Source organism: Pleurodeles waltl, chromosome 4_1, assembly GCF_031143425.1.
Source record: "Pleurodeles waltl isolate 20211129_DDA chromosome 4_1, aPleWal1.hap1.20221129, whole genome shotgun sequence".
Classification (NCBI taxonomy): Eukaryota; Metazoa; Chordata; class Amphibia; order Caudata; family Salamandridae; genus Pleurodeles; species Pleurodeles waltl.
This window is the reverse complement of record NC_090442.1, coordinates 398900998-398923614: the sequence shown is the minus strand read 5'-3', so window position 1 is coordinate 398923614 and position 22617 is coordinate 398900998. Positions and strand designations below refer to the sequence as shown.

General features: G+C 42.0%; 1 protein-coding gene across 2 annotated transcripts in view; it reads left to right on the top strand.

Moving 5' to 3' along the window:
• The window catches only part of PKP2 (plakophilin 2), a 468963-nt gene that overhangs the window by 179646 nt on the left and 266700 nt on the right, over window positions 1–22617 (top strand). The window lies entirely within an intron of this gene.

Here is a 22617-nt window from a genome sequence, read left to right as displayed (position 1 = left end):
TAGTTAAGAATGTTTGGAAACGTTTCAAAACAAATCATCCCAAAATTGATTCAATGCACTTAGCTTTGTTTCTTCGCCTGCAACCTCATTTTGTTCTTGGGAAATATTTAAGATTTTAGAAACTTTAATGTTTTTATATTAGCGCATCAAATAGTTGCAACTTCTACATCTGGGATTCCAAGAGCTACAGGTTTCACAGGATGGTGCTCAGTGAGTTAAAGGACTGCGGCTGACATCTGCCGAGACATTTAGTGCGACCTACAGGTCTTGAGTTTGAGTGGCAGTAAGGCCAACTTGGATTTTTATTCCTCTTAGGTTGACAAATTCAGTACCATTACATAGGATGATAATAGGAACTGATATTTTACAGTGTTCAGACTACAGAAATGTTGTGTTAAATGCTATACAAAAAGTTAGAATCCTCGCTATAAAGAGCCATCCTTATTTCAGTGTGCTAATGTCTTCCGGTTTAGTCACGTGTGTACAGGTCCAGGGCTTAAGGTATTAAACTGTATAACCACATCTTCTTTACCTCATCTGTACAGTTCGTAAGCACACACCATATAGACAGTGGGTTTCGCCCTAATATTAAACTGCCTTTGGATACTGGACTTTCTTCCAGGTTTCGAGGACAGAGTTTACATGTGGGCTAACAACTTACCCACACAAGACCTGCTGTCTGGACTACATCGGCTTAGTCTATGATTTTCAAGCCAAACAATTTGTGCATTTCCTGTCAGCACAATACTTCAGGCCATACCTCGTACAGTCCTCTCCTACTGAGGCAAATCCAATGAGGTGTGACCTTTGTTTCACAGTAATTCTCTTTTAGACTGTGTAAACTCTGACTCCCAGCGCATTTTCTTTATCGATATCGCGTGACAGAATACTGACCTGCAAAAATATTGAATGCAGACTGCCAACTGCCACCATATCATCAATGCATTTTTATATTGATGTGTAGATAAAAAAACATAACGGGTAATCCATGTAATGTGGAATATGTGTTGTGATGGTTCTGATGACGCCATAAACCCCAAGGCCGAGTGGTTTGCAAATATCACCAGGACCCTGAGATGGCAATATTGGACCATATTACACATACTACCCTTTATTTTTATATTACATATTTGTTTTGGGGTACTTCCATTGAAAAAGCTGTTTTATGCAAAGAGAAGCAAATGTGCTCTGACTTGAATTATGTTTAGGTTTTGTTTATTTTTCTTGAATACATTGTGGCTAAATCAATAGACAGTAGCGAGGGGCAGTTGATTTATGTCGTTGTGTCAGCAGTGTTTAACGTTTAATTAGGGATATAGTTTATTTACTACATAATTTTCAAAATCTACTGATTTGACCAGAAATGTGGTTTTTAGCACTAATGGATAAAAGTAATACTGCTAAAGAATATGTTTTATAGTTTTCATTTTTTGCCATCTGATTTAGATAACGTTGCCGTATAATTTGGTCTGTCATGCCATATAACCCAAGTAATCCTGACAATGTTGAAGCTGTACCCAGTGGTTTACTAGCTGTCATTATGATGATGAAGCCTGTTTTGTACAGTCGATTGTGAAATATTTCGAATCTTTCAAGGTTCTCTATGATAGGTTGACTTTATACCACTGAGTTTTTTTGCAATAAAGGCACCAAAATCTTATATAAATTATCGAAATAATTAATGCATTTTACAGTTTGATGAAACCTTGAAAGCAGTTTAGTCGCATATCAATCAATTACATATTGTAAAGCCTAGTCTTTGAGGGATGAATTGGTAAATAGCCCGCTTTGTCAGTTCATCAAAACATATCTTAACGTGACCTGCCAGTAATCACATTTCAACAAAAATGCTGCCTACCATGTTTGAGGGAGGTGTGCTATCAGAATGTCGAGTTTTAAATATCGTCCTATAAACATTTCTTATCCAGAATATCGACTACTGCAGCATTGTACAGGTAAGTACATAGAGGTTAGTGTAGATTTTCTCTTCTTAACTCCATACCTACTTACCATGACAATGTATATATACTCAGAAAATGTAGCTGTTGAGTTAAGAATAGTAAACCTATACTAGATTTATGCTTCACAATATTGTGGTAGTGGATATTCTACATACAATATTTTTGAAAGACAATGCTTTTGTTAATGATATTCTCACAGACAACCATTTGGGAGACTTTTCATTAAAATGAATATACCCGGTGGCACTGTGACAGGACAGCAGATGGTCGCCTCTGCCACATGTGTCCTAACCTGCAGGCAGTACCAACTGTAGTGAGTCTGACGCCCTTCCAGTCTATTCTGGAGCAATGGCATTTATTTCCCTGGTCGTAATCACCAACACCAGAGACTAACGCTTGGTTTTAGACGTAAGGGGGAGCCTTCACCACCCTGACTGGACTTTTAGCTACAGGGCAGGTACAACAGTGTTGGCTGCCACAGACATATGACTGTTTTCTACATCCCTACCTGGAAGTAGGACTATTGTTGATCCTTGTAGAGACAATGAGGTGGTCCCTGCTCTTTATGTCCATGGCAGTTGCCTAGTGTTGCCTTGCTCTAGTCCCAGCATTGTTTCACTCAGTTGCCTTCTTTGCACAACAATTAAACTCTGAAATGTATTTGGCAACGCGAGGTATGTGGTCCTCTGCAGTTGCCCTTCATCTTCCATCAAATCAGATAATATTGCAGGTAGCCAAGTAAATCCCGCTGACACCAGGTAATTCTACTGTACCTATACACCTTATCTCTAATGTTCCTAAAATAATTCCTGTAAGCCTCAGTGCTCAACCATTTATACTAAAATCCCTTAACTGAACATAACCCTCCCGAATTATTGAAACACAAATATTAATTAAAAACCAAGCACAAGTTAAACCACCTTTTAATTGTTATACCATAATATATTGACTTTAAATTGAAATTACCTGGGCATGTCCCACGATCATTGTTATTTTGTAGCTGCTGCTACATGAGTGAATTAACTTTCAGAGTATGCCAAAAAGAACACTGAACCCTAGCACAGGCGGCTGACTAGTAGGTAGGAATTGTACAATAGAGGCATGTACCAATCGAGCACCAGTTTTATTGCTACACAATTGTAATTATGGTGAAAATTAAGTGAGTGTAGGTAGTCAATTTTCTTCCATTTATTTGGCAAGATTTTTAAATTGTCTACTGTGTAGCTTGAAGCTTTTTTTAAACAGTGCCTTTTAGATCCATTTGGAAGAGTGGTATATTTTTAATTCAAGGCAGTAGTTTTTTGATATTTATATAATTTTGTTTCTCTCAGTGAAAATGTTTTTCTATAATAACCACACAAAGTGGCATGTGTTTTAGCATTATAAGAAGTTTCACTAGTTCCAATAGGAAGATAATTGCTTGCTTTGAGACCACCCTGAATGCAGATCAACTTACGAATTGGAATTGTTCATCATGTTTTCAATTTATTTTTAAATTATATTTCTATGTTCTTTCATCTGAAATTAAACTTCCCCTTACCTTCCATAATTTTATGTTTTTGTTGCTTTATTTTTTGGTTCCATTTTCCCCCTCTAAGAGTCTTAGGATCTTAGGTGCTTCCTGCGTATACTTAATACATGACTCAATACTTCCCAGTATTATTGGTGGTATTGTTGTATGTTATGTTTAGTAGTAGTTCCAGTTGATTTTCCCTTACTATATTAATTATTTTTCAATATGTTCGCTTGGAATGTAAGGGATTTGGGTAATCCCTGTAAACAACAGAAAATTCTAGCACATTTATCTAAACATAATGCACCTATTATTTTACAATAGTTTCACTATATTGATACTGTATTGTACTGCTTGTTTTCACTTCCTGCTAATTGTAAAGGCTGTGTGGCAACTGTTTGCTATGAATCTATAACTGTTGAGGTATTACCACTGGATGACAGTGAGGATAGTTGGCTTTTGCTTAGATGCTTTATTTTATATTGTTCATTCACATAATCACCTTGAATTTGTATGATCAAGTACAGTATCTCCCAACTATTTGGCATAATTTTAAGGCTGCACTTAGCCCTATATAATAATAAACCAGCCAATTGTTGCTGGTGAATGTAACAACGTTTCCGAGTCTTTCTCTGATCACAAAAAAATCTAAATACAAGTATTACCCTCATAAAACTCGGAAAGCCTTTTAAAGCCTCTGTTAATTTGAGGGATGTCTGACTCCTGGAGGAGTTGTGGGTCAGGATTCAGAGAGTTTTTTTTCTCATGTCTTCATGGTTCCCAAACTAGGATCATGTATATCTCTAGCAGGAGACCTACCATTGCTATTCCAGTAAGGTCAGGAATGTATTCTGTCTTCATTTCTGACAGTACTAATGTGATTGTTCCATTGGTCGTTGACTTGATTAGAAAATCTATTATTAGTAAATGGTAATAATAAAGTGTGCTTTCACTAATATGCTTTAACTGATATGTTTTTTTTTATCCTTAATGATAATGGTTAACCACATTTATAATAGTTCATATTCTAATAGGGTTGCTTTAACATATTTAATACTCTCCTATGTTGCCCAGAAAACAATTTAAATACTTCTTGCAATTCATTATTTAAACGTTTTAAATGTCTCAAATTTATATCATAAAGTTGCATTTCTGAGACGTTTTCTGTTTCGATTAATAATCAGATTGAGCCTAATTAAATGCTAACAATATTCTCTTAATGATTAAGGCAAAATCCTATTGGGGTTAGAACAAAAGAGGCTACTTATTTGTAAATTAAAAAGGAGTGCAAGTTAATGTACTGTGTATTTTTTTTCTTGTATTTATTCTTTTGTGATAATATATGTATAATCAAATAAAGTAAATCAATCTAAAAGAAACAGATTTTAATAAAAAAGAAAGTATGATTAAGGATGATAAAAGGTATATTAGAAGCTTTTGAAAGCTAATATATCTTCCATCTGTATCCTGATGACTTTAAACTATCGTCCATTCATCCTCTGTCACAACTATAGCCTTATCCAATCCTAGTCAATTATATGTAGTTTAATCCCCCCAAAAAATAAATGCCTTCTTTTCTCCTATAGATAACAGAAACACGTTTGATCCATTTCTAATTGATGAACTCCAGGGGCAGCTGTTTTGTTCCCCTTCACTCATGACATAACTAATAACATTGAGATTTACACTTAGTCCCATACTGTCACTTTTACCACTAGGAAATTAAATCACCGAATTAGCTAATTTTCGTTTGCACCCCATCAAAAAGATCAAATACTTTCTTTTGATTGCATACCTGAAAACTTCTGCACATTCACTTATCACCCTACAAGACGTGGAAGACACCATCTTAGTTGATTTCCCTCAGTCCTCATTTTCCTTTTAAAGGCAATGCTCCATTCAGCGACTCAGCGTCTGCCTTCGTCCAGGATGTGTTACCCAATCAAACATATCCTCGGGGAACTACTCATGCTTCCCACTGAAGTGAAGATTACTTTAAAAAAAATTAGCTGCACCATATATAAAGTAATTTATTTAAACCAAGCATCCTCTAAATGTCAGTAAGCCAGAGAGTCCTCAAGAATCAAAAACCTTGCATACCTTGGAAAACCTAAACTCAAGAGCTTCTAGTACTTAAATCAGACGTTCTCAGGTGCTGGAACATCTTTCCACTGTCATTCAGGCTCCAGCATTTACCTGAACGATCATGCCTGATGTCCCATATTTTGCCTGAGATGCCACTAAAAAAAAAACCCTATGTTGTGCGTTTGTGCATTTTCTTAGTCCATATAAGTAATTACTTGTGGTAGATTATGCATTTATTTTCATTATTGTACAACAGTCTATTACATGCAATACGTTTATCATATGTTATGGTATTTATTTGAACATATATATATAGTGCTTAGGAGAAAGCAGAATCGGTCAAGATGGTCATGTGTGTGCGCAAGGGAATTCTCTTCTTTCATGATCACAAGTTTGATTTTGCTCACAATAAATCTAGTGGTATATAATAGCTGTCTACAGCCGTCTCACCCAGAGAGATCAGGACTTCGACATACCAGCCGGCAGAGCAGTGAGGCTCCGAGGCAAGCCATCCAGGGTCATTCGGGGCTGTTTGTCTCACAACAGCAGAGAGAAAACTTAGCCTTGTTATGCAGACAGCCCTGCAGACCGAACAAACATAAATGAAGGACACCTACAAATGTGTGATGATCCTATCGAAATGCTGACCCTCATTATGGCATTTTTTTGATGCTTTCGTATTAGGCATGTGGTGATTCTAAAGAAAAGGCACACACATAGTACGTTGCCAATTTTCATAATTACATTTCTTGCCTATACTGATTGTACTGATTTCTGAAACAATTTTCTTTAATTCTATGCAAAACTAGCTCAAAATAAATCCTTTAAAAAAGTGCGCATTTTTTTGTGGATGCACTTGTGGTAAATGTTGACCAAAACTCAGAATGACAACAAATAGATATACTTGGCAGTTTCTAGCATTGTAACATGCGTGATATGCGTTATCTTCGGGTAACTTGAGGGGGATGCATGGGTCACAGAGTATTTGTTCATTCAGATGAGCATTGGTAAGTTGCTCTACAGCTGCGCTTTCCTAAAAGCCACAAGCAGCCTACTGGGCAGTGTTTACATACAATTTGTAAAAATATAATCCGATACTCCACTCATGGGCTGCTTATCTCTGTACCTTTAATTGCCACACAAGTAGTTGCCAATTATTACTAATGCAGATACCTTTGTTGCAATATCAGTGTTCCCCCCGGTTCTGATGGAAACTCCATATTTTGCTGAAGGGCTTGTTAGCCCTTAACTGGTAAAAAGATTACCACGTAATTAGACTGCTGTTTGAACCTGCTGACGAAAATATGCTAATTAGAAATTTTAATAAATGTTTATGTGTTTGATTAATGTAAAATTTGTAGAGAAATTAATCGTAGGGAAAATAAAGTGCACCTTTTGAAATTGTGACCATGGGGAGTGTCAGCCATTTATACAAAGTTATGCTAAAATGTCTAAAAGATGTGTGAAATAATGAACATGTGAAAGAATAATGTAGTAATATGTCATATTGAGATGTATAACCTATGTTTATGTTAATTTGTAGAAGTTAATTTAGCTATGATTAAGGCCTAGTTCTTTCCAGGCCTCTCACACGAGGAGCTGAAATTCTAACGCACTGCAGAGAAGCTGAATGAGCCTGAACCACTATGTTAAAGTTGCTTAGCTAGAATTTTCTGCAATGTACCGAAGGACAGGAGATGATGAAGACAATTTGATACAATTATGTGTAGAGTAGGCTAAATGTACTTTCTCAGGACTTGAACAATGAGAGCACTGACTGAAGAGGAACATGCAACATTTTCGATACCTGAAGAGCCGGATGATGAGGACATCATTTAGTGGACAAATCCGTATGCTGTGAAAGGACTAATATTAAAATTTATAGATCTGGAAAATTAATATTATAGGTTAAAGTCATAACTGCTGCCTGACTGACCAATTGGGAATTAGGGGGATGGACTGGAAGACCCTAATAAAAGGTCATGACAAGGGGCTAAAACTTCAGAATTTAGGCAGATGTGGGAGAGTAGGGATGAGACGTTGATGACGTCAGGAGACGCGATTCGAGATTCTGTCATTGGGCTCTTACTCTGAGAGCCTGATGCGTTGCTAATCAATTGACCTGAAGACGAAGACTGACTTTGTTGATGATCCATTCCATGGCTAGGTAGCTATGATAATGTGATTGATTAATTTGAGCCTTTCTTCTCGGTACCAACTACGCTGTTTTATAGTTTTCTCGTAGCAAGATGTCTTTCCAAATTCCTGACATTTCTAAGTTGTTTTGCATGAAGCCCAACATGCTAATGCCAATCTGGATTAGATAAGCTTCCTATGGGTGACGTTTGACAGTGACAAATGACTGACAAACCACTTGCTGAACTCTGCTATTGAGGCTGTGTAATCATCTTTATTGGCTTATGTTGAAGGATTCTTGAATGTGTTTCCTCAGTGCTGATTAGTTTATAGTATTGATTGGTGATTAATGAACTAATTCTTGTGGGTTAATAAAATTCGATCTAACTTGAGGACTTAGTATTGTAACTAATAGGGAAATAAAAATTGTTAAAACGCTTATGGAGTTGTGGTTATTGATGGATTGATGGATATAGTTGTTTTGATTTTTATGATTATTAATTGATTACACTGATTATTGATGACAGTGATCACCAAATAATTAGGATATTCCATGCGATCCAAAAGGTTCATCGGCCTATACGCGTCCGCTTGTAAGTTTACTTACTAAGAACCAGGCGTGCTAGCAAATCGTGCTCGGAATCTGTTGTTAAAGTGGTGGAGGGGACTGTACATTTAAGGGTGAATATCATCAGTTCATGGCACTAGGATCTCTTGCTTCTGGGGGTGAACTTTTTCAAGTAGTTACAGCAAATGCAGCTTATCCTTGTAAATTATTTTACTGATGGGTAGAGTTTGCAACATTTGATGATGTATAGTGGACAGTTTGCTACATAACTACCCGTTGACACTCCTGCAGCATTTTTATAATCTGGAAGAATATGTTTTGTAGTTCAGTAGGGAATTACCACATGCAGTGGAGCCCATTACAGTGGGTTTAAAAAGCTGTCCATGACCTACATGGCCAGTATGCCAAGGATGCAAACCGTGCCCAAACACCGAAAGTTTAGACTCAAATCGATGAATAGAAATGTTGTGAAAATTAGTACTTGTATTTGATAGACCTTAGAAATTTTCCCCAGGCATCAGAATGGATCCAGAGATATTTGTTTCTTCAAGCAGTACCCTTTCACGTTGTTCGGTTTCGTCGGTTGACTCCGTGGGCAGTGTTGACATCATAATCACTGTGATGACGTCGGGAGTAGTAGATAGATGCCGCCTCAGCCCAGTGATGTCAGTTCTTTTCTTTCCGCACCACACGCTGATCCGGAGAGAGCTACCATAGGTAAATTTGTGACTGGCTTCGACTCATTTGTCGAGTTTTTGGTGAAGTTTTTGTTGCATTGAGGCTGTCCCCAAAGATCTGCTTCAAACCTTGTGAGGACTGTCACTGCATGATATCGGTGACAGATCTGCATCCGCATTGTGTCTGTTTGTGGTGCCTGGAGCACAACCACGACCAGAAGTCGTGCTCAGAGTGCCTTGAGGGAGCGGTCCCTCAAGCTAATGGCGGCTCACATTCGACTCTGCATAGGTCCACATCTTGCTCAAGAGGAAGATCTCGAGACCAGTCGCGGAGCCACCACCACTCGTCTTCCTCGAAGTCTTCAGGTCAAGGTAAGAAGAAGAAGTAGAAGAAATCTCGTCATCCTTCAATTGTACCCCGTTGCTTAGCTGATGCGACGCGGGAGGAGCATCAACGCTCAAGGCCTCCGTCCTTGGAGTCTGCTTGTGGGTCCGCTCGCGCCTTCCTGAGTTTCCGGGAGCCGGGCGACCACTGCCCAATTAAAGGAATTTTATGAGGCCATGCACCTCATTTTTGGGCACTCCTACTCTGCTGTGACGCCCAGGGGGCTCAATTGAAGGGCCTTTGGGTTCCGCTCCAGCCACCGAAGTCCCCTCCGGATCGCTGTCGGATCCGTATCAATGCCGGTTGTACGTTCAAGACCTTCCCCGGTGCTGGGTCGAATGTCGACGCTCCCAACGTTGGTGGTGCCCACTATCGACGTTGACCTGATCCTGATCCCCGACAACTCGGAGCCAGAATGGCATCAGCCGATGCTACCTCCTTCTTTGATGGGGCCTATTCAGTCCAGGTTGAATTCTGACCCTTATTCTTATGGGTTCGAATTCGGGGAAGGATTTGAGGGGTCCCCGGACCCTTATGAATACCAGGATGATCCTAACCTGGACTGGGCACAGGAGTTGGGCGAGGCCAGTGGTCTGGATACCTCTCTAGACACTGGCATGCTGTTTCCTCCTACCGTAGATACTGTGGAGGGAGCAACTTATTCCATGGTGGTCAGTAGGGTGGCTGAGGTCCTCGACCTTAAACTGCTTACTGTTCAGATCAGGTCTAATCTCCTGATGGAGGTGCTTCAACTAGGGGCTTCCACCTCTGAGCCTCTTCTTCCATTCAATGAAGCCCTCACCAATGTCCTTTTGGGTACTTGGTCCAGACCCAACACAAGGGCCCCTGTGAACAGGACAATCGCATGTCGCCATCGGCCCATCCTAAACCACCCTAAATTCCTGCCCCAACACCCCACGCCTGATAGCCTTGTTATCGAGGCATCCTCATCCTCTGGCACATTCTCTTCTGCACCTCCTGGATAGGGAATCAAAAAGGGTGAGACAGTTTAGGAAGAAGATGTTTTCTTCCTCCAGTCTAGCGCTGCGGTCAGTGAACACCTCATGCCTTTTGGGACTTAAACTCAATCTCTTTGGGATGCCGTCGTGCAAGTTTTGCCGCAGATACAGGAGGAGGCCCGTGCTATCATCTCCCAAGCTGTCACCAATGGCAGAGACGCAGCAAAGTTCACTATCCGATGTGGGCTGAACATGACTGACTCACTAGGTAGATCAGTTGTGACGACGTTGGCCTTGAGGCGCCACGCCTGGTTACGAAAATCTGGTTTCTCAGGGGATGTCCAACAGTCCCTTATGGACTGCCCTTTGATGGCTCCCGTCTTTTTGGAGACAATGCGGACTTCATGGCCATGGAAGGGGCTCCCTGTCGCGTCCCTTGCCCAGCCACCATTCCACCCATGCTCTACAGCCGCTGTATGGCCGGGGAGGCGGAATCCTACATGGTCATGGGACTGGGGACCAGAGGTCTGCCCAGTCCACCCTACCCCTGCTGCAGTCATCTAACCCTCCTAGTCTGTCTACTCACTCTGGTCCAGTTGGCGGCAGGATTCGCCATCACCTGCCCCACTGGGTATCCATCACTATGGACAGGTGGGTTTTGCAGATTGTTCGAAGGGGCTACTCCCTCCCCTTCGAGTCTGCTCCACAAGCCATGTCTCCATCATTCTGCTGTACACCGGAGGATCGTTTGGCACTTCTCTGCCAGGAAGTTGCGGCTCGCTTGGCCAAGGGAGCCATAGAGAGGGGTCCCTGTTCCAGAAGTAGGTCGTGATTGTTATTCCTGCCACATTCTGGTGCTCAAAAAAGACAATGGCTTACATCCTATCCTAGACTTTCTGGCCCTCAATCTCTTCTTCAAGAAGGAGAAATTCAAAATGCTCAACCTGGATCAGGTCCTGTCTGCCTTGGACCAAGGAGACGGGATGGTAGCGTTGGACTTGCAGGATGCTTATTTCCATATTCCCATCCTGCTTGCCAACAGACGTTACCTACGATTCGTGGCAGGTCACGAGCACTTTCAATTTACCTTGCTTCCCTTCGGCCTTACCAGCACCCCTCAGGTGGTCACGAAAGTGATGGTGGTGGTTGCAGATCATCTGCACAGGTTGGGAGTTTCAGTCTTCCCCTACCTCGACGACTGGCTGTTGAAGGCAGACTCGCCCCAGAAAGTCGTCTCCCACCTTCATACTAGGGCGAACCTCCTGGAAACACTGAGGTTCACTAGAAACGTGCTGAAGCCACACATGAATACCTCTCAGACGCTCCCTTTCATTGGAGCTGATCTGGACAAAGTGCAGTTTCGGGTCTATCCTCCCAAAAAGTGAGTCCAGGATATTCAGCCTATGATTCTGATCTTTCAGTCTCAATCTTGGGTTTTGGAGAGATTGACTCTGAGGCTGCTGGGCCTCATGGCCTCCTGCATCCTGCTAGTGACAAATGCCAGACAGCTTATGCGGGCTCTGCAGTGGGACTTGAAGTTCCAGTGGGTGTAGCATCAGGGAAATCACTCTGAACTGGTCCAAATCTCAGAGGGGACTGCAAAAGACCTGCAGTGGTGGCTTTCGAATCGGCATTGGGTCAATGGCAGATCCCTCTTCCCTTCCCCAAACAGATCTCTCCATAGTGACGGATGCATCAATTCTGGGATGGGCGGTCTCATGGGAGAGGTGGAGATCAGAGGCCTCTGTTCTCCGGCAGAGTCTGGGCTCCATATCAGTCTTCTGGAGCTCTGGGCAATCAGGCTTGCGTTGAAAACATTTCTTCCCTATCTCAAAGGGAAAGTAGTGCGAGTGCTCATGGACAACACCACCGCTATGTGGTACTGCAACAAACAGGGCGGAGTAGGGTACTGGGCCCTTTGTCAGGAGGCGCTGCACCACTGGACATGGCTGGCACATCAGGACATCACCTTGGTGGTTCAACATCTGGTTGGCTCTCTGAACGCCCGAGCAGACAAACTCATCCGTCGATGCATAGCCGATCATGAATGGCATCTCCATCCGGAGGTGGTGCCAGGTCTCTTTCAGCAGTTGGGAGAGACTTGGTTATATCTGTTTGCCTCTGCAGGGAACGTGCACTGTCAGCTGTTTTGCACGTTGGAGTTTCCAAGGTGGAACTCGCTCAGAGATGCTTTTCGTCTCGACTGTAACTCCGTCGCCCTTTCCGCCTATACCACCTCTGTCCAGAGTTCTCAAGAAGATCAAGAACGACCGGGCCCAAGTAATCTTGGTGGCTCCGGACTAGGCACAGAGAGTATAGTATCCAGAGCTACTAGGCATGCCCACTGATCCTCCACTCAGACTGCCCCTTCGTAAGGATCTTCTGTTGCAGCAACAGGGGACGGTTCTCCACCCGAACCTGTCCAATCCCCGCCTTCATGCGTGGAGATTGAGCGCCGACAGTTGACAGCTTTTGATATTCCACCCGATATTTGTGATGTAATCTTGGCAGCCAGGCGTCCTTCCACCAAAACAGTATACGCCTGTCTTTGGCATAACTTTGTGGCATGGTGTACCAACAAATTTGTTGATTCCCTCTCTGCTCCTCTTTCTTTTGTTCATTCTTTCTTTGGCCCAGCAGGGCTCTGCTTTGGGCACCCTTAAGGGCTATTTATCTGCTATCGCAGCCTTTCTTAGGTTGCCTGATCAGCCTTCACTCTTTAAGTCTCCTATTGTTAGTATATTCCTTAAGGGCCTCATCTATTTGTTTCCTCCCATTCTGTTTATCATGCCTCAGTGGGACCTCAATCTTGTCCTTACTTAATGTGTGCTCCTTTTGAGCCGAAGCACAATTGTCCCTTACGGCTCCTTACTTTCAAAACAGTTTTTCTTGTTGCCCACACTTCTGCTCGCAGAGTGAGTGAGCTTCAGGCTCCATCTTCTAAGCCCCCATTTTTGTCTGTGCACCCTGACAAAGTGGTATTACGCACTAAGGCTTCCTTCCTTCCCAAAGTCGTTACACCTTTTCTAGTAGGCCAGTCCATCACTTTGCCTACATTTTACACACCTCCACATCTTTCTCATGAGGAGGAGAGACTCCTCCGCATGGATCCAGAAAGAGCATTGACGTTCTATCTCAATCGTACGTAAGATTTCCGGGTGGAGAATCAACACTTTGTTGGATATGTTGGTATGAAGAAAGGGAAGGCGGTGCAAAAATGTACCATCTCACGATGGGTACTTCTTTGCATCAAAATGTGCTACGCTTCGGCAATGAAGCAACCCACTGAGGGCTTGCATGCTTATTTCACCAGAGCAAATGCTGCTTCCACTGCGTTAGCACGTGGAGTTCCTGTCCTGGATATCTGCCAGGCAGCTACATGGGCATCCTTGCACACATTTACTAAGCATTACTGCCTGGACAGTCGGGTCTGTAGGGACGGCTACTTTGATAGTTCGGTCCTGCAGAACTTCCTAGTATGATCTTGGTTCGCAGCCCACCTCCGAAGATGGCATTGCTTGGGTATCTATTCTAAGGTGAGAAACCTGCAACTAGAAGACTCTGTCAGGTGTACAAGTTACTTATCTTCCGTAATGATATATCTGGTAGAGACATATTCTAGTTGCAGATTCTTTACCAACCCACCCATCCTCCCCGCTTGTAAACTGATTTCTAGGGACAAGACTTCCCCTTTCAGGGCCTTAGCTCTGGTGCACCGATTTCAGTGTTCTTCACAGCTCTGCGCTTTGGAGTGGAAAGCCGTGAATAGAAACTGACGTCACTGCACTGAGGCGGCGTCTATGTACTACTCCTGACGTCATGACAGCGACTACGATGCCCACGGAGTCGACCAACGCCACCTAACGATGTGCAAGGGTACTGCTCGTAGAAAAAATCTCCAGATCCGGTCTGACGCCTGGGGGAAAATTCTAAGGTGAGGAATCCGCATCTAGAATATGTCTGTACCAGATATATCGTTACCGAAGATAAGTAACTTGTACTTTTAGAAGACTTAGACACTATATACTAGGAACAACAGGGAGTAATGTTGGGGCTCATGTAGGCACACATATATCAACAACATAGACAAGAGGTCAGCAGACTTTGAGTGCTGTAGTGACCACTAAGTGAAACACCATTTGGGAATATTTGTAAAAATTAATAAAAAAATTATAGGAGGTCTATTTTTACACAATGTTCCACGATAAGCATAGAATATTCTCTGTGTGTCTTCCATTGGGAATGGTACCACCCATTTAACAAATATGGTAGTGTGGAAACCATATTTGCTAGAGTATAAACCTTTACGCTTGGCATACCATCTATTGTGGGTTTGCCAGATGTTGTAAAATGACCATGGGGCCACACCGGCTATTATGAATTTGATTGTTAAGTTAATGCTATCTCTTCGATAGGTCGGAGTAAAATTGGAGGGGTGGCAATATTGTTGACCATAGTTGCCTAAATTTATTTTGTAAGGTTATACCTCCCTAAGTCAACACACCCTAGGTTCTTGCATTTTGAAGCTGAAGATTGAGCCCAAGGCTGAGACCAAGGGAGTATAAAAAGAACAAATATCTGATGGGGGAAAAAAAGCCAGGCTAAGCGGGACACACGGATTGAATCTTCAATAAAGCAGGAGCACAGTGGTAGCAGTTACATTTTAAGAGACCATAATAAAATAAAAAATCCTGATCAGTATTCTGATAATCAGGAGCAGCTAAACTGAGTGTCGTAGAAAAGACAAGAAAACTAAACAAGCATTTGCTTGAGTTTGAGCTATTGGCATTTTAAATTCATAACTGGACTTTTCTTGCCACATAAATTGGTCAACCCTGCCTCATAATTTGATCTTTTTCTGCCACATAATTCCAGTGGCCCTGCATATAACTAAAGCACTTCATTTACATTCTTCCTTTATCTGCATCAAAAAATGAAAATGTTGCCAATTAGCACCTTAATTTAAATCTGCCATGGTAATTCCAATAGAATACCACTTTCACCATTCCACCATCAGAGTTGCTGGCTGCCTAACACAATCCCCCCCAAAAAAGACGCATGACAGCCACAGAGAACAAATAAACTAGAAGGGTCACCCAAACAGATCAGGATTGTTCAAACAGTCATAGTGTAATCAGGATGTTAAGTTGGCCTGAACCATGGTCATAATTGTAATAGCAGAGACTGGCTAGCAGCCCAGACATTGAGGTGGTCTAATTTTTATATGGACGTGTACACATGAAAAGAGAGGATGCAGTCACTCAGTGTAATGAGCCAATGGATGAAGTGGCCTGACCCATTGCCACATGTTGTATACTGCGGTGGCCAGAAGTAACATGTAAATGACACTTAGACAAGTGGCTAAAAAGGACTAACCAAAAGTCTCCATATGTACATATATGTATGTATGTATTATTAGGAACCTTTTGGAAAACATGAGGCTAGTGAAACAGCTAAAGCAGTCTCCAGGCCAGACCTAAAAAAAAAAAGGTTAAAATAAGAGGTGGGCGAACGAGGCCAGGTTTCTTCATTGGCATTAACCTTCCATGCCACACAGGTTAAGCTGAACTAGTAACCTTCCAAATTAAAATGTATGGGACCCCGGTAGTAAAGAGACAACTGATCCAGAGTGATTAATTTACATTCTGCAAAACCGAAAATGCAGAGCGAGTCCATCCGTCCTGTAATGAAACCTAAACTGGGTGACAACCCTGAGTGCAAGAGTGCCTGATCACTCCAGGTAAGCAGACATGGTCTCCAGTCCTGGGTTTTCATCTCATACCTCTATGCACCTAGGAACTGTAGGCCACCAAACCACTTCCACCAAACCACTCAAACTAACGCTCAGGATACATGCTCAAGGAGCGGTTGTAGCTCTATTAATAAATTAAATCAACACATAGGAAATGCCGAAGTCTCTGGCATCAGAGAGCAAACACACACTTATGAGAAAAAAAGTAACATTTAAAATAGCTTGACATGGAACTGAACAAATTATCCTGTATGTGCAAACATTTCTGCAGCTAGCAATAAGTCTTAAGGAATCCAACAGTCTCAACACTATGCCAGTCACAGAGTAGTAGGCCCAAACACATGTGAAAACCGCAGCGCTGTGGATTAAAAGCAGAACAGTTGCATAGACTGCTTAAGAAAGAGACTTCTCCTTTCAGGAGCCAAGCATTTTTAACAAGCCCTTGAGGAGACACAAGAAGATAACTGCACTACCTTGAGTTGTGTAAATGTCTGAACAAAAATTGGAAAATAAGGCTGGAAAAGTATTTTATTTTTATGTTAACAAAATGAAAAGTCTTGCAAGCATTCTTGTCTCACATTTCTACAAAGCTCTAGTGAAGTTAACAATAGCAGAGCAGCCTGAGAAGATTTATGGTCCCAGTAAAGGAGATAAGCAATGCCCTGTGTGCGGATGTTGGGAGGGGCCGGGAGAAACTCCAGATGCCAGGCTCTGCAAGTTTCACATCATTGCTTCTAGGGTTAGCTACATTCTATGATAAAGGGAATATTGTGGCTTTCCTGAGCAGTGAGCTAAATGTTTAGGCACCGGGTGTTTCTTTTGTAAAATAAGCTTATTTTAATGTTACATAAACATGGGCAAAAATAAGCTCTCTTCATGATTAAATCAACGCACGTGCTGGGCTGTAGTGAAAGAACACTAATGTGGTAAAATAACATTTTAAAAAAACGTAGCCTAGGAGCTACATTTTATGAAAGATTTACCTTTTATTAAAGATTTAATGGTGGAGCACATGCTTCAGGAGCCAGAGGTAAACGAGGACAGCACTGGAATAAAGCCAAAACAAATGTCAGTGACATGGGAGGAGGTGGGAGGAACTGAATGCTGCAATAAAACACAGGCAGCTACCAGCCTAAAACACCCACTGTGAAAAGGAAGCAACAAAGAAATAACAAAAGTAGTCCGTCTCGAACACAGATAAAGATACCAAAGTGGAATAATACAGTAGTTGGTTACTGCTCTGAAACAGAAAAAGGAGGAAGAAAAAAGGCAGAACTGACCACTAGTGAGCAAGAAATTTTAAAGTACCCAGCAACTAGCAAATGAAATTGCTGTAAGCCATAGGAAATATACTAAAAGTATACATGCGGTCAAACGCCGACACTCAACCTAAAAAGGGGCAGTCTGGGATACTGAATATAGTGATCAGGTTTTGATTCAAAAGCTCATTATAGAAAAAAGAAAGTAGCAAGTTTGACCACTAAAAATAACAAACATGCATTAGAGATTGAGAGTCCTTCTGGGGAATGGAATATGAGCAGCAGTGTGCTACTGGACAGCACAGTGCAATTAACAATAGTTCATCAGAATCTTGTAGAGCATCTAGTCCACAACTCCTGATAAGCACATACAAATAGGAGCTCTTGGTGAAAAAAATAAACATTTTTAGATTTCAACGTTTATATTCTGGCAAGGTGGAACAGAGTTATCTGAAAATATGTGGGAGTTAGTGCAAGCAGCGCTGCCCTGGGGGATTTAAACCGCCAGGACCAATGTGGCGTAATGCCCCTGGAAGCACCGCCAGCCTGTTGGCGATGCTTCCTCCAAAACAGCCCTGTCGGTCGCAGACCGCCAGGGTTGTAATGACCCCCATAGTGTGCAGGTTTCAATTCAAAAGCTCATTATAGAAAAAAATAAAGTAGCAGCTTTGACCACTAAAAATAAGAAACATGCATTACAGATTGAGAGTCCTTCTGGGGAATGGAATGTGAGCAGCAGAGTGCTACTGGATAGCACAGTGCAATTAACAATAGTTCATCAGGCTCTTGTGGAGCATCTAGTCACAACTCCTGATAAGCCCATACACATAGGAGCACTTGCTGAAAAAATATATATATTTTTTTAGATTTCAACATTTATTTTCTGGTAAGGTGGAACAGAGTAATCTGAAAATATGTGGGAGTTAGGTCAAATAGTACGATATTTTCTGAATACAGTGACATTTTGAAACATACTGAGGCCCTCATTACGAGTGTGGCGGTCTCAAGACTGCCACACTCGCGATGGCGTTCGGACCTCCGCAGACAGGGCGGTAAGACAGCCCTATTAGGACAATGGCAGATGTGCCACGGTCTTACCACTGGCACTGCCAGGTTGCCGCCTGTCGACAGCCTGGCGGTCTCAGCGGTCGCAATCCGCCAGGGCAACGGGATTAAGAGTCCCCTTTCTGCCAGCCTTTGCATGGTGAGTTCACTGCCATGCAAAGGCTGATTACGAGTCCCCTTTCCGTCAGCCTTTTCATGGCGGGTTCACCGCCATGCAAAGGCTGGCGGAAAGGGGATGTCGGGGGCCCCATGGGGCCCCTGCAGTGCCCATGCATTTGGCATGGGCACTGCAGGGGCCCCAATGCACAGCTACGCCGCACATTTTACTGCCCGAATTACGACGGTCTTTTACCTGCAGCGGCTTCGGCAGTCCTGTGAAAGGACCGCCGAAGTTGGAATGAGGCCCCTAGTGTATTGAAGTGAAAAATAATATAAGAAAGCCCCTGATCATCCACACCCGTATATAAATAACAATCCTTTTGGTGCCCATAATCACAACAGTTTCTTCTGTTAAGCTAAATTGTCCACTTTATCAAATGCTGTGCAATAGTAAATATAAGATGCATAAAAAAGAGTCTTCTTATGTGCCATATTTTGAGTAATAAATTAAAACACAGGCAGGTGATTTAGTCCCGAGTAGCATAATTCCATTTCCCACTGCCCAGTTATGAAGAAGACCCAATGCTTACATAACAACGATATCAGACTTTCTTTTCATACAACAGTGCAATATACTTCCCTGCCAGGATCCAGGACCTTACCAATGGGTAATCTTTATACTGTATATTATGTAACCCTCCCCATAGCTGAGGTTCTTTCTTCATTAATGCTACAGGGATCCCATCAGGGCCCTGACCATTGAAATCCTATTAATTTTCTTTTAGCTTAAGTTCCTGAGGTACGTTTGAAACCACATTCAAAGTATCTCTTTTAAACGAGACATGCCTGCATAAATTTACTCTGCTTAATTTATTTTGACTTTAAAAATAGAGAAAAAATTAACCACGTTTGTTTAAAAATTGGTTAGGACGTGGACTTTTTATGTTTACAGGCTTTCAAAACAAATCACCAGAATTCTTTTAAATTCCATGTTTTTATGGACTACATTAGATTTCACCACTTGTTGAGCCTTGTGTTTTCATGCCATAATCTCAACCCATTTGCACATTTTTTCCTTTTTGGTTTCATTTAGGGACTTTATTACAGAGGAGGTTGTCCAATATTAGAGATGTGTCCATTGATATAATTCTCATCTGAATACAAGCTCTATGAGTTCATTAACCAGTGCCATCTTTCCACCTTTTATATCTATTTTATTATGCACATTAACAGATAAATTAGACTCCATTAACATAAAGGATTTGAACCATAGTGTCTGCTGTTAAATTACATGATTTCTCAATTTAATCCTGAATGAATCCTTTCGAAATTGTAGCTTTTCCTTGTATCCTGTACAATTTAGTACAGTTATCAGATCAATACATTTCTCTGTTACATAAGGTACAGTCTATATTGGGTTAGGGTATAAATCAGTACTAGGCTATATCATATTATCATTAGTAATATGTGAAGAAGAATTTTTTATCTAATTTATCTCAGAAAATAAATTAAAAATTCATGATCATCTAACGTACGGTTGACATAGGATGAGAAGCCAGTAAAGGTAAGTTTAACAGATTATTCACTGCTCAGTTTCCCATTAAGAAATCTACTTGTATTTTTAATGATTTAATTGGCAGCAATTTACATGAATTTTCAGTATTTTTACTAAATGTCACTGTTTCAGAGATCTCACTGTAGTGCTTGTGGTAGAGTGAGTAACCAGCAGATTGGGTAATTTTTGTATAGCGATTACCGCATATTACAATGTTTTCTCTCTTTCTGCCTCTTTGCTCTTCCAGTAGAGAAAGAAAATTTCTTAAGAGATGATCATTGGTTCTCCTTAGGAAATATACAAATTGAATTTAAGAATTTCTGCAATTTTACTTCATTTTCACAAACATGCAAGTTGTGATTCCCCGTATCTCCATATTATTTAGCCTTAAATCATGGGATTTCCTGTTGCAATTCACATGAAATAATAATACCAACCTATTTTACCATGCGAGAATTCTAGTGCTGGCTGTCTGGTTCAGAATTTAGATGTCCTTGACTTCAAAGGGAGGAAGTGTCTAGGAGTCCTGTAAACATATTATGGTGGTCATTCTGACCCTGGCGGTCTTTGACCGCCAGGGCGGAGGACCGCGGGAGCACCGCCGACAGGCCGGCGGTGCTCCAATGGGGATTCCGACCGCGGCGGTAAAGCCGCGGTCGGACCGGCACCACTGGCGGGGTCCCGCCAGTGTACCGCGGCCCCATTGAATCCTCCGCGGCGGCGCAGCTTGCTGCACCGCCGCGGGGATTCCGACCCCCCCTACCGCCATCCAGATCCCGGCGGTCGGACCGCCGAGATCCGGATGGCGGTAGGGGGGGGTCGCGGGGCCCCTGGGGGCCCCTGCAGTGCCCATGCCACTGGCATGGGCATTGCAGGGGCCCCCGTAAGAGGGCCCCTACATGTATTTCACTGTCTGCTGCGCAGACAGTGAAATACGCGACGGGTGCAACTGCACCCGTCGCACAGCTTCCACTCCGCCGGCTCGATTCCGAGCCGGCTTCATCGTGGAAGCCTCTTTCCCGCTGGGCTGGCTGGCGGTCTGAAGGCGACCGCCCGCCAGCCCAGCGGGAAAGTCAGAATTACCGCCGCGGTCTTTCGACCGCGGAACGGTAACCTGACGGCGGGACTTTGGCGGGCGGCCTCCGCCGCCCGCCAAGGTCAGAATGAGGGCCTATATCTGCTCTAATATCAAATACTGCACAAAGTTTATTCCAATCCTAAAATAGCAATATTCCAGCCACATATTTTAAAGCCTGGATAAAACCTTTAATAGTTCTTCATTTATAGAAGATATGAGAAGATATCAAGTGAATAGCTGATCCAAAACGTACATTCCAGATAATGGAAAGGGGAGTCCCTGTGATTTAATCTTGACAAATCGCTCACCTCTCTCATCCTAACATGCATTTTGTCTCCTTCTGATGTATTGTGAGGCAGGCTGCTGCTTATCATTGGGTGATTAAATGTTATACCGATGTACTGATTGATTTTTGTTCACCTCATTTGCACATTATCCACTGCTATTTTTATCATTGTAACACCTCTGTCTCATCTCATGGAATTGATCTATATTTTACAGTGTCAAATTACAATTTTTATTTTATATAGCTGCAGCTTTATTTTAACCAGAAATGTTTTGTATTACTATGCTTTTTCCCAGATGCAAAGTAGAAGCAGCCCTGACTTCACATCGCTTGTTAAAAGAAAAATCCTCACACAGAGGTGAATGTGAGAAATAATTACTTGCTTGATGTGCCTGTTCAGTATTTGTAACTTTAATATTACTACTGAACATTTCTTTCTACACTCTTTGTATACTTTAAATCTCCTAAATAGTATTTTCAGTACTTAAGCCAAAAATTAAGAGATCTGGTTTGACTGGTTAACACATTTTTTAAATAATAACAGAAATGAGCCCCAAATTTTCTAAATGACTTCAAGAGTATGTGCCACATAGAAAGGCTTTCGTATAGGCTTTGTTATCTGACATATGCAGCGAAGATTTTGCTTGCATTACTCTCTATGGAGTTTATTTCAGGGACCTTAGTTCCACCTCTAATATAAGGTGGAGAATGATCAGGTAAATTAACAGGCACTAAGAGAGAAGAGAGGACTATTGGACAACAATCATTATAGCCTTAAAGCCCGTCGTGGCAGGCTATACTGGCCACTAAAGGCCCGCTCCAGCGTTAAAGTGCTAACAAGGGAGTGCAGGACTTTAATGCCGGTATAGCCCAGCTACAGAAGGCTATAAGGCTATTAGAACGTTTCACCACTAGAGGCCAGAATGTTCTAATATATAAAACAGAGGCCCCACAGAGCCCAAGTGGATTGTAGAGCCCTCTGGCTCTGGGAGGCCTTTGTTCACAGCAACAGCTATGAACGACAACATAGGAATGTTGGAGCTCCGGGCTTTTACCAGCCATTAGAACCCCAGCGCAGTCCATCGTTTTCAGTGAGCGAACATTCCAATGTTCTAAATATTATTATAAGACTCTCCATACCATAAGGTTTAGAGGGGCCATTTAGTGAAGCAGTAAAATACAGTTCTCTTAACCTAGTTCCACATCACTAACAATCATCAATACACATTATTGTAGAAT